Source organism: Phalacrocorax carbo, chromosome 3 (genome assembly GCF_963921805.1).
Source record: "Phalacrocorax carbo chromosome 3, bPhaCar2.1, whole genome shotgun sequence".
In the NCBI taxonomy this organism is placed as follows: domain Eukaryota; kingdom Metazoa; phylum Chordata; class Aves; order Suliformes; family Phalacrocoracidae; genus Phalacrocorax; species Phalacrocorax carbo.
Window position 1 is genome coordinate 36465306 of NC_087515.1, and position 16353 is coordinate 36481658.

General features: G+C 43.6%; 1 long non-coding RNA gene across 3 annotated transcripts; it reads left to right on the top strand.

Annotated features, from left to right (window-relative positions):
- Positions 1 to 1622: 1622 nt before the first annotated feature.
- Positions 1623 to 13776, top strand: LOC135312511 (uncharacterized). Of its 3 annotated transcripts, none has more exons than XR_010372078.1 (3): positions 1623 to 1903; positions 2613 to 2732; positions 4414 to 5134. It is a non-coding gene; the product is annotated as an uncharacterized LOC135312511 (long non-coding RNA). The 3 variants fall into 3 exon arrangements; XR_010372079.1 differs by lacking the exon at positions 1623 to 1903 and adding an exon at positions 7261 to 13776 and having other exon boundaries at positions 2517 to 2732; XR_010372077.1 differs by lacking the exon at positions 1623 to 1903 and having other exon boundaries at positions 2415 to 2732.
- Positions 13777 to 16353: the final 2577 nt, after the last annotated feature.

Genomic DNA, 16353 nt, shown 5'->3' on the forward strand with positions numbered 1-16353 from the left:
ACCATGCTTGTCACCCATGATGGCTACTAACCAGTGTCACTCTTTTGATAGCAGGATCTAGTCCTGTGAATGTCCCACTGTACTCTCTGGCTGCACCATCCCTGCAGTAAGGTTGTCTTCTCCTGGTATCCACTGAAGAAGTGGTGCTTCATTAATCGAGATATCTGTGAGCAACGGGCTCCTCTTGAGACTAATTGTGGATATTGGACAGTGTTGTCAGGGAGCAGTGGGGGTGTAACAGCCTATGTGTTTTTGATCAAGTCAGGAAGGAAGAGCTGGTGGAATTTCAGGAGCTAGCACCTTTTTGCCCCTTGTCAACTCTGTAAGGAGGATGGTGCAGAGACGGTTACAAACAGGAGTGAAAGAGCAAAAATGATACCTAAATGTTTCCTAGAGGTCTGTAAACTTCAAAGCTGCTGGGAGGCCTTCACCAGTGTCCCAACCACCTCCTCCACATGCCCTGAAGAATTGTGACTGAAATAAACTGGTGAGCGAGAGTCTGGCAATGCACATGAGGTGCACTAGGTCCTATGCTACACATGGACATGTACTGTGGTGACAGAGGGAAGAGCCAGCCTGTTTCTTTTCTGCAGGAAGAAGGAATCCCAGGGATGAATGCTGATGCCACCAGTTTGGAAATGCTTTCTGCTTTGCCTGGTGCAATCCAGCAGTGGTCTGGCAAATGACTAGATGATCCCTGAGGTCCCTTCCAACCTGTGATTCTGTGATTCTGTGAAATGAAACCCAAAAACTTGTTTCATGGTCAGGCCTGTGATGGAGAGAAAGCTTCTTCTGGACGGCTTGATTGGAGCCCTTACAAATCACCAGCACCTGAGATCTGGATCTGAGATATCTTGGGGATGGGAGAAAGCAGCGTAAAGAAACAGGTGGTATCAACGTAGGCATGAGGAATATCTGTGGGAGGCAATCACGTCGCAGATTTTGTGGGGAGGAAAGGGACTATCTATCACAAAGTGTACACAAATAAGTGTACAATGAAAATAAGTGGGCATGCAGGCTGCTGTGTTTCTCTAAGTGCAAAGCTGCCAGCGCTGATGGACTAGCAACCCTCTAAGAACAGGCCAAAAGGGCAAGCAAAGCCCCATGGTGAGAAAGGGTTCCTTTGTGTCTGCTTTAGCAGGAAAATGGAGGCTTTTAAGGCTGCAGTGTCCTTTGCAGAAGTGAAATGGAACTGTAGCTGTGATTGTCTGAAGTGAAGCTATTTCTCTGCCTTCTGTTTGCTTTGCCTAGCAATTGTTAGGCAGTAACTGGAAATGAGGAAGAGAACGCTTTTCTCTCTTAGAAACAAATCAAATTGTGTTTTTGCATCTATGAAAGCAAGTAGTTTTCCTCAGAAGCTTATGTTTTCTTGAATGGCAAGTTATACTGCACAGTCTGGCAAACAAAACTCTCTCCAAGCTCAGCCTCTTGCTGTCAGACTCTCTGCTTTTCCCCAAACTGAAAAGGTGCTGTTGCAAAACTTGCCCTGTTTCTGTGCACTCTACACACTGGGCTCTGGCTTTGTGTCAAAGCCCAGCTGTTTGCCATCATCATATGGAGCTGGAAAACCCCCTTCTAGTCCCTCCTCATGCCCTAGTTATTAGACAGCACACTGGATGCTTCATTAGCAAAGCTGTCCAGAAGTATGGCTTTTGGGGTATTTTGATTAATTGGATTTCCATTTAACTCCACTTTCAGGATTGCCTGCATGGCCACTACAGTTGTGTGGAAAGTGACGGGCACACTCAGCTGCAACGTTTCTCTGACCTGTTAAACCCACGCTGCAGGAGAAGAGAAGGGGAGGAAGTGTACTGGTTGCCGTAGTAATAAGCCACCCTGCAAAAACCAGGCATTTTGTCTGCTTTATGAAAAACATTTCACCCACCAGACGTCTCTGAGCAAGGTGGGCATTTAAAATCAATGTTGCTTGTGCCCTCCCTGGGCTCATTAGCTGAAGTGATGGGAACACTTGAGGCTAAATTCAGGAAAGGGAATGCTTGAACAAGCACAGGCTTCATTTAAAGACATGCCTAAACGCCCTGCAAATTTGGACCTTCATAACAAATTCTTCTCACCTGGGTCCCTACAACTATTCAGGAGTGGTAAACTCCAGGCTTCTCATCTGTACTCATAATTAAGATTTTTTTCCCCCATCTTGTGAAGTGAAGGGAAGGAACGGGAATGTGGAAATAGAGCAAGCCAGTTTCTCTGCTGGTGTCTCTCTGAGATGCTCCAGAAGAAAACAGTTCTCTGACACCAATTAACTTTAGCAGAGGATCTGCTGATTTTAAGTGGAACATCAAATCTCATTGAGACAGAAATAACTCTTTTACGCCTGCTTCAGTCCTCAACACTTTATCAAATTCTGGGCCTGGACTCCTGCCAGGTCTTTTCAGAAATAATGAAATGATTATTCTTAGCTCCAAGCTAGGAAGAATTTCTACTGAAAAAAAAAAAAAAAAAGAAAAGTAAACATACCCTGCATTTGTTACATTTTTACCCGTCATTTTCATTAACGATTCATTCCTGGTTTAGTCTGGCAAATATGTTTAGGACTGTACAGTTCATGGAATTTGTTTTCACCTTGTATTTCTTTTTCTTCTACCCTACAGGGCTGAAAACTGGATGATGAAGGGAAAATGACTTGAAGGCAAGCCAAGGAGGAGCAGAGGAACAAGGAAAGCACAGTGGAGGAGGAGAGACCCACTAGCACAGGGAACACTAAGGAGAAGGTAAAGAGGTGTCTGATTTATTACCACCTGGTGAGAAGACAGGTGGAAGATGGTCTGGGAAGCTTTTGGAGGAGTGTCCTGTGTATTTTAAATGAAGTAGAGGGAGACAGGGGAACTGGGCAGAAAGTGAAGGCAACAGAAGCCAGTGGGGCTTCTCAGAGTGAAGCTGTGCAACAGTTTTGCAGCTGGAACTATTTTTCCCTAGGATGAAAAGTAAATTCATCAGTGCCACCATACTTGGTAAACTCCCCTTGCTTCTGCCAACTTAATCATATCAGAAGCAAAACAAGTAAGATAAGAAAATTTCCCTCTTGGTATTTTGAAATTAAATATTCGTTCCAAACATCCTTCCTTGGATGCCTCCTTCCCTTGTTTATAAAAAATGAGAAAAATGATTGTGCGAAGCACAATGTATGTTCCCCACTGCTTCAGTGTTTCACTGAACTTAGAGAGACATTTCAGTATTTGTTGGAAATATTCTGGTTAGGCAGAAGTCTGAATACTCTTCTTAATTTTGGGTGTAGGCACAGCCAGAAATGCAAGAACAAATATTAAAGCCCCTGGTTATTTGTGTTCCTTTGGAAATCCCCCTCTAATCTGAGGCTGGGCCTAAAAGCAAAATTTCTGGGATGGGGCTTTGGGGTCTGGTAGTGTTCTGGATAAAGTGCAGTACACAGGGATTTGAAATGGTGTTGGATGAATGAAGGGAAGGAAAGTCCCCGGAGGGAGGTCAAGTACAAAGACAACACTCCTGGCTCTGGAGGCCAACAGAGGTTTGTGGGAAGCATTGCTGCATGTTTGCCCAGTTTTATATTTTTCCTGAGTTATCTATAGTTCCACTGTCAGAGTGGATATTGGATCAGACGCACTTCTGGGCTGACCATGAGGTCACTATTTCCATTCCTGTTTTAAGTTTTTATGAAGACAGAGAAAATAGGTTTCCTCTAGCTTTTAACAGCTGGGGAGAAGGTGAGGAATAGCAAGTGATCCAGGCAGGGTTCCGACTAGTAGTTTTTCATGCACACACAGTGTCTTGCCTTAAGCATCTTTCCAGTGAAGGCATTAAGCCAATTTATGGGGCAAGTGAGACTGGTGAGAACATGAGAACAGTGCAATTAGAGTTAATTAAATTTGTTGAAGTGGAGTAATGAGTCTGGATTTCCAACACCCACATAAGCACACCAAGGATGAAATGAAGAGGGAGAAATCCTGTAGGTCTTGTGTAGCATATGAAGTTTTGAGAGGCATCATTAAGACACACTGACTACTGGGCCTTTTCAGACAGAAGGGATTTAATATGTAACACAAGCAAGTGAAACACTGAATAATTTAGACTGGAAGGGACCTCGGGGAACTCTGGTCTGCTTCCACTGCTCAAAGCAAGGCCAGGAGGAGAAGGTGACTTATGGCTGTATATGATCAAGTTTTGAATATTTCCAAGGATGGAGTTTTCTCATGCTTCTGAACCTCTGGTTTTGTGTTTGACCACTGACCTGATGAGAAAAAATCCTAACAAAAGAAGAAAATTAGATACAAACAAGATTTTGGTTCTGTGGTATGAAATGGTTGGCACTGAGGACCTCAAGTCCTTGACAGAATGAGGTCCCCTTTGTCATGATGAGCTACATTCCTGGAGCACGTCTTCCTGTCCAGTTTTGTACAGAAAACATCTGTCTTGCAGGTTCCAAATCCATGCTGCAATGTGACCCAAAGCTTGGTGAGAGGAACAGCTGGAAGATTTTTTCAAATGTGGATTCCTGCCTTGGATTATAATCCCAGTGTGCATGTTCAACATTGGCTGTACCATCTCCTCTCAGGGAGTACTACAACATGTGCTTTACAGTTGAGCAAATTCCTGAGTGCTTTTTAGGGCTGGGCCTGCAGGGCTTTTAAATCTTAGCTGGGATTCTTACGAACTCTTCCCTCTCTGCAATCACTTTGTTCCCACTGGGGCCATGACAAGAAGACGATGCGAGATGAGCAGTATTGATGGGGAGACTTTGTTCTCCACCTTTCCAAGTGAGCAGCTCCACACAGGAGCATGCTGAATTCAAAAAAAGTCATTGAAGGGTGTCTGTAGACTTTTTTTTTTTAATTATTATTTTTATTATCTTGGGAAGAGCAAGCCTCTGTGTGAGATTACATTTGCTGATCTTTCTGTAGGATACTTTAGTAATATTTCAAAATAAACAAAAGAAAGACTGAAGGGACAGAAGCAGAACTCCCCAGGCAGCCCACTGTTTTGCCCTTTTGCATCTACTTAGGCTAAATTTTTACCACCCTAGGCACTGAGGTTCCAGAGGAACGTGCCTCCATTGCAGCAGAGACTGGAGGTGGTTTGGCTTCCCTTGGGGCGCAAGGACATCCCACCAGCTGTGCATAATGCCGGTCTTGTTTGCCTGGTGAGAGCTATTCCCTGGGAAAAGACTATTTTGGGGTTTTTGTTCTTGTTCTTCTAGCTGCAGGGGCCTAGAAATCTAGGAAGTTGAGCCAGCTCATAGCAAGCAGGTGTGTTTCATGGGCAGCATGATAGAGTATGCACTGATCACGTTCTAGGGACCAGCATGTTTTCTATGAATACCCCCAGTGTCCTGGGCCAGGGCAGCATCTCTTGTACCTTTGGACTTTGAAGCAGCCCACAGACAGGACCCCAAAGTCTGATCTCTGTGTGACACTCTTCTTCCTGTGCCACAGCAGCTGAGCCTTGCTTCATGACAGCAGAGTGCATCCATTTTTATCTTGGCTGTGCAGCTGTGGCAATTAAGGATAGGTTGCAAGGAATGAAGCACATAGAGCAGTACACACCATTAATCTCATCCTCCCCCACGCAGAGGTAATTCAGCATCTTAGTAAATGAAAGGAATGAAATCTATTTATTCACAGAATCACAGAATCACAGAACAGTAGGGGTTGGAAGGGGCCTCTGGAGATCATCTTGTCCAGCCCCCCTGACTGAGCAGGTGCAACTACAGCAGGGTGCACAGGACCACATCCAGGTGGGTTTTGAATGTCTCCAGGGAAGGAGACTCCACAGCCTCCCTGGGGTGCCTGTTCCACTGTTCTGTCACCCTCACAGGAAAGAAGTTTTTTCTCATGTTTAGGTGGAACTTCCTGTGTTCCAACTTGTGCCCATTGCCCCTTGTCCTGTCATTGGGCACTAATGAAAAGAGTCCAGTCCCATCACCCTGACGCCCACCCTGTTGATATTTATAGGTATTTATGAAATCCCCCCTCAGTCTTCTCTTGTCCAGACTAAACAAACCCAAGACTCTCAGCCTTTCCTCATAAGGGACATGCTCCAGTCCCCTGATCATCTTGGTAGCTCTCCACTGGACTTGCTCAAGGAGTTCCACATCCTTCTTGAACTAGGGGGCCCAAAACTGGACACAGTACTCCAAATGTGGTCTCACTAGGGCAGAGTAGAGGGGGAGGATAATCTCCCTGGACCCGCTGGCCACACTTGTTTTAATGCAGCCCAGGATACCATTGGCCTTCTTGGCCACAAGGGCATGGTGCTGGCTCATGGCCGACTTGCTGTCCACCAGCACTCCCGGGTCCTTCTCAGCAGAGCCGCTTTGCAGCAGGTCCACCCCCAACTTCTACTGGTGCATGGGGTTGTTCCTCCCCATAGTGCTCCCTGCACCATCAGCTAGTCTGCACACCACTAGTGACAGGCCTCAAACCAGACTCTGCCCCATTGATTACGACCCTCTGAGTTCTGTTGTTGAGCCAGTTCTCTATCCACCTCATTGTCCACTCATCCAACCCACACTTCCTTAGCTTCCATTGACATGGTTTCCTATAGAAACAAGGATATTGTGATTTTTCTTGGTGGTATCTGTCTCCCTTACTCTTCTCTCCATCACTTTTTTATTCTTTACTCTTAGCTAGCTTCCATCAGATTTAACAGTAGAGAAGAGTTCTCAAAGGTTATATGTTGAAACAAGGGTTTCTGTCCTCAAAGGGATGGCCATGTAGGGGAGGCATTGCAGGAGTAGTCATCAGTGAAACCCCTGAAGTGTGAGATTAAGCCTTATTAGACATCAGAGAATCCTCAGATGAGAGATGAAACCTTTTAGCAAGGTATTCAGACTCCTAAAGTATAGGGGTTTTTTACTCCTCTTTACACCTTTGGGGACATATGTCTGCCTCACGCAGCTAAGAAGAACTTGGAAGGAGAACACCAGGGGACTCAGTAACTGGATTTTCCTGTGGATTGCTCAGCAGGTAGAACAGCAGTGGCAAACCACCAAAAACTGCGCATATAAATAACATTTGAAAATTAATCATCCCATTTCCTGCAAGTTATAAGAAAATTTGCCTTGTCTGAGAGTAATTTGCAGTCATTCGTGGCAATTTCTAATATTTAAATACCAAGTAAATTAATTATTTGGCATTATTTTTGGTTAACTGATTTACTGTAATTGCAATGTCTAAATAAATCAATTACTTTAAAAAAAAAAAAAGGCCCAGACAAACACGGTAAATCAATTACTTACTCTTTAATGGGAATTACTTGATGTTACAGAAAACAACAGAGGAACAAATCCTTTTATGACATCAGCAAAATTCAATCACTGTCTGGGGAAAGGAATTTCAGCACAACATTACATCTTTATTTAACTCACAAGATAACATAATGAAATAGTGAGAATGCATGGGAGCCGCAAGCCCAGCTGAACCACCACGCACTGTGAAGTGAGCAGCTGCGATACAGTCTTATGAACCGTCTTCTCAGAAGCAGGACCCACCATAGTCGGTGAACAGCACCTGTGCCAGCAAAGTTGTGACAACAGATAACATTATATGAATGCCTGGATAAATGCCACCTGCGCTGGAAAAACAAATCCAATGTTAGAAATCATTACAGAAGAATTGCAGAAGGTATTGGAGAACATCATTACGGCTGTGGGTGGCGGTTATGGTTAGCCTATACCCTGGACATGCTGTTCAGCTCCTGACTGCTGATCCTAGGAGGGACCGTTGGGAGACACTTCAACAATGCCAGTGGGGATGGTCAGGGTCTGTCATGGTTTTTGTGCAAGGAAACCATGGATGAGCAGGCTGGGACTGTTTGGCCTGGAAATATGGTAATGGAGAAAGTTGGCATGCGTGCAAGGGAGAACTGGAGAAGAGAGGGTTACACAGAGGGTTACTGAACACACAATATGAATCATGCCTATGATATCCCAGCTGAAAACAGCTAGAGGCTGGGGCAGTGCTCAGGGAAATTTCACCCAGCCTGTCAGAGCCCCTTGACGAGTACTCATGTATCTTCTCCCCATCCCATGCAGCAGTGCATGAAACAAAGCCTGGTTTCCCACCAGCTTGAGCATCACTAAGGCAATAAACTCAGCAATAACCTCCTCTGCTGACAAGAGCCTGAACCTGCACTCCACGTGTGCTGCTGGCCATTGGGAACCCTTATGCCTATGGACCCACCAGCAATCACAATAACTGCGAAGGTCGTCCTGGCAATTTCCCCTCAGAGGGTGCACTCAGTTTGCATCTCTCCATCCATCCAGCGACTTTCATACAACTTGGAGAAATTTAATTATCTTCTGGAGCTCAAATCATGTCTGATGATCTTTAAATTGGACAGCAGTTTCAGTACTAGTCATGAGAAGGTAGACAGGCATATGAATGGTGCTGTACAGTGTGCAAACCCTGTCTCATTAGGAAAGTGGGGCTAGAGACCACCAAATCTTGGTTAAATAGGCACATTATTATTTCCGGTTTCCTGTCCACTCTCCTCATTGCTGTTATGGCCCGCTTTGTTTTCTTGAGATGCTGAAAAACCAAGCTATAATCAGAAATTATGAAACATTTTACCCACGGTAAACGCCACTCCTGTATTTTTTGGATATGTTACAAACTAGCTTAGCATGACAATAACCTTCTTGGTGATGCAGGGACCATTCCAAAACACTGAATGAGGAGGGTTATACACAGTCCAGCACAAAAATACCCAGAACATCATTATTTGTGTATGGCTACATGTTTAAAATAAAATTATTAATGGGAAAAAAAGAAGTACATTTTCAGTGGGGTATTCTCAGAAGGAAGGCCCATGTCCCACCTGCGTGTGTGGCATTAGGGTACCATTCCTAGAGATGGTGTGACTGCCTCTCCACCTGGCAATCCCGTTCAGGCAGCTTCTGCCTCCTCCAGCTGGCTCAGGAGCTCAGCAGGAGTGAGACCAGCTCCCTGCTTTCCTCCTCAGCATCTGCAGTGGGGGAGATCCTGCCCTGATGGGATTTGTTCGGTTTCCCCCATACAAAAATCCATGTGAGCTGCCTGAAGTGACAGCACAAAATGTGCACAGCAGGGATCTGTTCTCCCCTGGATTTAATTCTGAATTTCCCCTGGCCTTACAACTGGCAAGCTATTTTCCCAGTGTGGACTTCCTGACAAATGCAAGTGACTTTTCATAGGGAAGTAGTTGCTGCTGCTCCTGACATGAAGGCTATGTCTGTCAAACACTGAATCTCTCCTCCAAAGCACTGGGGGTGAATCCCTCAAGGAAGAAGTAGGAGCCTTTAAAAAAAAAAATTGTTTCACCTTTTTATCTAAAGCAATTACATAAATCTGGCCAAAGCTTTCTGCAAGGCAACTTTCTGAAGATGAAGGCTAGCCATGCAAAACTTACCCAGGTTCAAAAACACTGGGGAGAACCACAAATAGCTGGAATATCTAGTCCCATAATGGGAAGCATTATGTTACATTGCCAGTGGGTAGTACTACCAGGAACACAGGCGTCATAATTACACAAAATAGATACCTGTGCTTCTGCCAAGAGGGACCAGCTGATACCAAGTCCTGCCCTAGGAGGTGTGTGGAGCATCTGCTACAGGCAAGGCTGGGAAGAAATTTAGAGGCATGGGTTGGAAGTGACACTGATTCAAGGAGATATGAGAGACTCCCCCATGTCCATCCTTGCACCTAGCCAGAAAGGGAAATGGCACTCCCCAGCCTCTGACTGCAGACAGATGGATAACTGTAGCTATTAGCAACTGGAACCTGGTTTTATTTTTAATGCAGTCTGATGGGAGCTCTCACAAGGGAAGTGACAGGCTCCCCCTGACTGCAAGACCTTTCCCAGGAAGCAGAATTTACCCTTGCCACCCTTACTGAAGTACCGTCAGAAATTATTGCATTACAATTGCTAAGCATTTAATGTGCCTCAGCTGTGTCCCTGATTGCATCAATTAACCACAAATCAACTGAGGAGCCAATTTAGGTTTGAAATAGAGAGACTTAATGAGATGTCAGGTTTGTTTTTTTTTTTTTTTTTAAAGTGCCACACCTGGAAGTTGGAGGTTAATGCAGAAGTTTATCATTATTGTTTTGGTCTTTGTCTTACAAACAAACCCCTTCACAAGGATGTTAGTTGCTGTCCATGCAGTTAGAGGCCCTGCTACAAAGAGTTTAACCTTGATATGTGGCACTGGGAAAGTTCTTATTCTACAGAAATTAATGCCTATACCCACTTACAGCAAACAGCACGCTGGGACATAAAAACACTGAGGATGACAAACTTCTCCAATATTACAGTAATAGGAATAAAACAGTATATCATAAAATGCCTTTGGGCTGGTTAAACCACAAGCAAATTCAGCAGCAGCTTGTCCCGTCACTGGTGGTGGCAGGGCCTAGCTCTTTTCTCAGGCACGGCTCACTTGGATGAGTCCTATACCTAAATGGTAAGGATGTAAGTAATACCACAGCTGGTGTCAGTTTAATAAGGTTTTTCTGTTTCTGACAAATACCACTGATCATGAGATGCAAACAATGGTGCTGATGGAAGGAGTTTATCCCCCATCTCACCTGCTGAATGCCTTTGGAAGGCTTCATTACCATGCAAATGGAGATTGCACACAGCCTAATAAAAATACATCTGTCAGACTGCATACATTTATAACATCAAATGTTAGCATAACTAGGATTTATGGAGCAAATGAATTTCATCTGGGGCTGGTTAGACTTGGCCTGCCACTGGAAACAATAAGGGTTAATTATGCCTCAGTAATCCGGACATCTTTCTGATGAACAATTCATCTCTTATTGGACCCAAAAAGTTGCTATGATACTAGGAAACTTTTGACCTTGAAATGGTGGAGGAGGATTTTGACAAATAAATTGCAAAACTGACAAATGAGAAGGTAACCTACATAGGTATGAAACAGCAATGAATGCAGTCAAGTGAAGGGGGGAAATGATCATCTCACTCAGCCATAATTTTGCAAGGGATCATGTCATCTGACTTATTTTGGAGCAAGCATCCAAGGAGACATGTCTGTGATGATGCATGCATTGCAATTAAAGACCTAAGGGGTGTTACTGCTGTGTCCTGCCATAGGAAAGCAGCAGAAGACCCAGGAATGCTCCTGCCTGGGGCATTGGGCCCCAGGACCCCAGGCTATAGAGTGTGATGATACAGGTGCCAAGCTGGAAGCCCAGGAGCAAGCAGCTGTGTAGCTTGGGCTGCACAATGCACTTTCTGCCTGGGAAAGTCAGGGGACATCAGGGTCCAGAGGAAGCAACTGCACTAAACATATGATGTTGTGCATTTCTCCCTCTGTTTGGTGAGGCGACCTCCAGGCACAACTAGCCATGCCTTGAGCAGAGTCCCTCAAGAAAGAAGTCATCCTGCTTTGCCAGATCCACCTAATTCAGAAGGTGGTCCAGCTTAAAATGGGTTGTCCTCTTTATAGCTGTGGTGGTACATCAGCACCTCCCTAGGGTGATTTACTCCATGCTGGGAGACACAGCCAGTGAAAGTGGAGCAAAGGGAATCTGGGTGAGACAACTCTAGCCAGGCATGATACAATCAGACAGAGGATGTTACACAGGACCAGTTCCTTCCTGAATGATAAACCTTCCTCAGGTAGTAGAGGACAAACAGCCTCCTTGAGCAACACCAGTAGGAAAGAGTGAAGGCACATGCTCAAGGTACATGAGGCCCCCGTCCTAGGAGCCAATGGGTAAGGAAGTAACATACAGTTTTGTTCACAAATGCCTGTCACAGAACATACACCTGCTTTTGGTGTCACTTAAAAGTAGATGGACAAATCTCCCATACGTCCTGAACCGGAATAGAGCTACCCTGCTTTCTGAAATAGTCCTAAACCAGCAAGAGAACAGCTGTAGACTCAGTGTCTCATCTACATCAATCAGCTTCTGTTGAATGTATCTTAGATTGGTGATTACAGGCAAATAATTTATTGATATATTAAAATTGACATATGCACAGTGCAAGGCATTTGCCAACACTCATATATTGTATTTACTGAGGCAATACTGGCAAGAAGTCAGGGAAAATGAGTTTGGGCCTGATTAACTTTGCAAAGGCCCTCAAGGAAGAAAGATGAAAGCAAATTTTAAATTTATACTAGAAATTGCAGACAGAGCCTGTGCATTTAACCTGAGCACCAGGATGTATGCTTCTCGGAAACATATAAATGTGCTCCTGGATTTTATATCTAGACGTGTCTTGAAACACAGCTTGATTATCATGCTTTTCAGAGTAAGTGTTTGTAAGCGGTTAGCTTAGAATGTCTCTGCCTTGTATTGCAAGGATTTTTTAGATTGCTGCACTAATAATTTTCATGACTTTTACCTTCCTCACAAAAGAAAAGCTAAGAACATGTGGTGGTCCAGTGACCAAAAATTATGTCTGCATCGACTAACATTGAAACGAAGCCTGCAGAGCTCACAGGGAAACACGTAGTCAAGGCAGTGGTACTTGTTTGAAGAATTAGTTGGTATTTTTAAATGGAAAATGGCTTTGACTTAATTAGGATTTCTTATGTGTGTTTTTGGATTTTTTTTATGTCAAGGAAAGAGTGTGTACCAAAAACCAAACAATGCATTTTCATGTTTTTGGTTTTTTTTTCCCAAGTACTCCTTCTTCCCTCCTTCCTGGTCTGCTTAATATGTAGTGAAAAACTGTGGAGGTTTCCATCTAAATATTTCCTTGAAAAGTATAGTTCTCCCATCAGGTCTTTTTGTTGTCTTCTATGTTTGTAAACAGCAGTCAAGTATTTCTGTGTGAGTTGTGTCACATATATTAAAAGTGAGGAAAAAGGACAGCCAGTGTAAATTTTGCATGAGGCAGACACTTTATGATACCTCCCCGTATATGTGGCATATTCCCAAACAGGCAGCTGGGTCTGCAGGCAGCAAACCCCAAATCCAGGTGCATGGACAAAGGGAGCATCACAGTTACACAGCTTGGTCCACTGCCTCGTCTTCAGAGGTGTCTGTGATTATTGCCCTCTGTTTCTGATGTCAGGTTCACTTGGTACTGTGGTGACTCCTCTTGTTGCAACAAGACAAGCAGATCAGGAGGAATATTTCAATTACTGGTAAGTAGCATGTGCTCGTAGTATCGGTACAGGGTCAGTTTTCAGTTGAACTTTCATATTGCTGAAATGTGTCTGTTCCTACAGGTCTTGTGAGAGCTTTTTTCTCTAATCTTCCTCTGCTGTTTTCTCTTCATGGTACGTAGGTTGGGAAGAGCTTTGAAAGCACAGGTGTGTCTCTGTATCCCATGCCTGCAGATCTACACACAGATAAATACAGGCTCTCTTTGGCTTTGTATTCTTCTGGCATTTCCCCAGGATGTTAATAAATTAGAGACTCATAGTCTTTTCTTTTCAGCTGCTGGTTGGTCCTCTTTATACAGTGTTAACACATATGCTGTAGAAATCACTTTATAGTTAATTATCTTCCAGGCAAATTATCTGCTAAAGGATTTAGTTTTTTACAGATTTTTTGGGGTAGATGTCCTGAGCTCTTGTAGCATATTTTAGTAAGGGTTTATATAGCTTTGTTAGCAGCCCAGTCTTTTTGGTATTAAAAGTCTTCACATATACTATTCAATCCAAGCAATTTGTTATTGGCTGATGTATTCATTTTTCACAACATCCTTTCTTTCAGCAATACAGTACAGCTGCATCCTTCCAAAATGAATAGGGGAAAGGTAATATCTACAGCAATATAAAAATGAAATATTTAACTCCACAGCAATGCCCTTTCCTCCACTTTTCAGCCAGAAGCAGGGACTCAGCACTGAAGAAAGCCATGGCTATTTAACCCATTACTCTGCAAGGTTCATCCCAAGCCAACATCCTTTCCTCTGCCACAGGAGATCTTGGTTTTGTTAGTGATATTTTTTTCCATGAAGACTATGTAACTGCAAAATGACAGACACAAATGTTTGAAAACACCAGCTAGACTAAGAATTGGTGGTTAGTTAGGGGCTGGAGTAATTAAGGAGCAGACCTGCATGGAGAATTTAATCTTTTTCTGGAGAAATGAAGCCTGGAAGTTTTGTGCTTTTCCAGAGACCCTTTATGGAAAGAAAGTGCACAATAATTGATTTTGATGAAGGGAAAACGTTTTTTCTAAAGAACTGCTACAGCAAAACCTCTCATCTTCTGGTGACAGATCCCCAGGAAGAAATCATCCTTTCTGCCTGAATTCCTTTGCACTTATCTTTACTGAAGTTGTTTACATTGATTTCCTACCATTTTTCCACCTAATCCAGCCTCTTCTAATCCAGTCCTCAACACTCTTGGTACTGTTCTCAACAAAGAGTCACCCACAAGTTTTATGAGTGCACCCACTGGGCCATAATTCCCTCTTTGCTTAAGAGAATGTCATGTAAGACAATGTCATACTCTTAATAAATTCAAGATATATCACAACTGCTGCCTCCTCTTTATCCACTTGGCTAGTTACTCTGACAAGGAGTGAAATTAGAAACGGTGTGAGAGAGTCAGTTCTTGAATAATCTATGCTGGCTGTTTTTATCATCTTATTATTCCCTAGATGACTACAAAAAGATTGTTTAATAATTCTCTCTTCTGTCTTTCTGGGTATTAGATGAATCCAGTTTCCTGGGTTCTTCTTTCTCTCCTGAAAGGTGAATTACTCCCCTTGCCCTCCTCAATTCCTCAAGTACAGGGAATTCACAGAGATAACCTCTGAAGGTCTAGGGATCTCCTCACCTGACTGCTAACTGCAGGAGGGAGAACTTCAACTCTTCCTCAGAATGTCATTACTCTGTAAATATTCTTTAACCAGGTCTTTTCCTGTTTTGGTCTGCAGTCCTACTTTTTTTTTTAAATGTAATAAAATGGAGGTCACAGTTTACCTTCTGCTGAGAAGGCTGAAGGAAACAAAGCTCTCCTTGCCACACCAGATATTTTTAGCTCTTATTTTTCATTAACTAACAAACCTGTATGTACCTTTGTCTCTCTTCCGATTCTAACAGAATTTAAAAACTGTTTAAGTTCCCATTAATGACCCTTTTAATCTGTAGCCTGCCTCTGTGTATTTTTGCATGCCTGTGCTCTCCCTTCACTGTGTGTCTTCTTTCTTTCTTTCTTTCTGTGTAACTTTTGGGAGACTCCCCCTCTGACTTTCCAGCCATGAAAGGAGTCTTTGTGTAACTATTTTAATTTTGCACTGTGCTGCAGCAGTGCAATTCCCATGCCATCCGGAAACTGCAGTGACATGTTTGGCTCTGCATATCAGAGTGAGAGCAGTGGCTGAGGCTGGGGCCCTCAGCAGGGTGTTGTCAGCAAGCTTGCAACAGGGAGGACTATCTGTCTGCACCCTTCCTCCTCTTAACGCACCCCTAGGACTGACAATACAAGCTTCATCTTAATCTCTGCCAGGCAAGTCCATTAACTTCCTCAGAATGACTCCTCTACCTGCCTATGGGACTGGATTCTCTGTAAGACAAGATAAGTGAAGGGCTGTGTGCTTGGACCTAGCTTCTGATGGCTGTTCAAACCAAACTAAGGCTCTGGGTCTCAAGCAGGTTCAAGACTTTGCTTACTCCTATGGAGAAAGTTCTTTGGCTTCAAGGATTTTCCTGGATTCATGGGGATGAGCATGGTCTCCCACTCTATGAGATCTGATATGTCCCTTTGGGCAAGACTCAATTTCCTAAATAGGGATTTCTAGGGATCTTCTGTGGTACATATTCAGCGGCTGCTCCAGGAAAAAAGGGGTTGATAAATCCCATGTCCTATCCACCAACCACATGGGGATGTGCTGGTCACCCCAAGACATCTCAAATGGCACTGGGTACCTGTATTTAGGGAGCTGAATCATTCCTTTCTGTGCTTTCAATTTGTCTACTCGGAAAGGACATACTGGAGAAGACTGACCCATCACTGGCAAAGGGAGTGACCAGGTGCTGCAAACAGGTTCCCTATCTGCTAATGAACTGATCATGAAAAGGCCTAAAATCTGAGATTTAACCAAGTCATATTTTATTTTTCAGCATTCCATGGGTCCCTTGAAGGTGTGATTAAAGGAGATATGGTAGAGACAGGGAAGAAATGCCAGAATTGCTAACAGATGTAGCTGTAGAAAATCAGTTTATGTGAGTCCAAAATCTTGGCAGATAATAGCTCAGGAAGTGCTTTCCTGCTTACTTGCAAAACATAAGCAATGTCTAATATTTTAGTAGTGCTTGAGCTATGGTAGCAACACATACACATCAATTTACAAAGGTCTGGAACACCATTTCTACTTGGTTTCTGTTTTGTTATTTCAACCACATCTCATTAAATATAGAGATGGACACTGGTCAGAAGAGCAA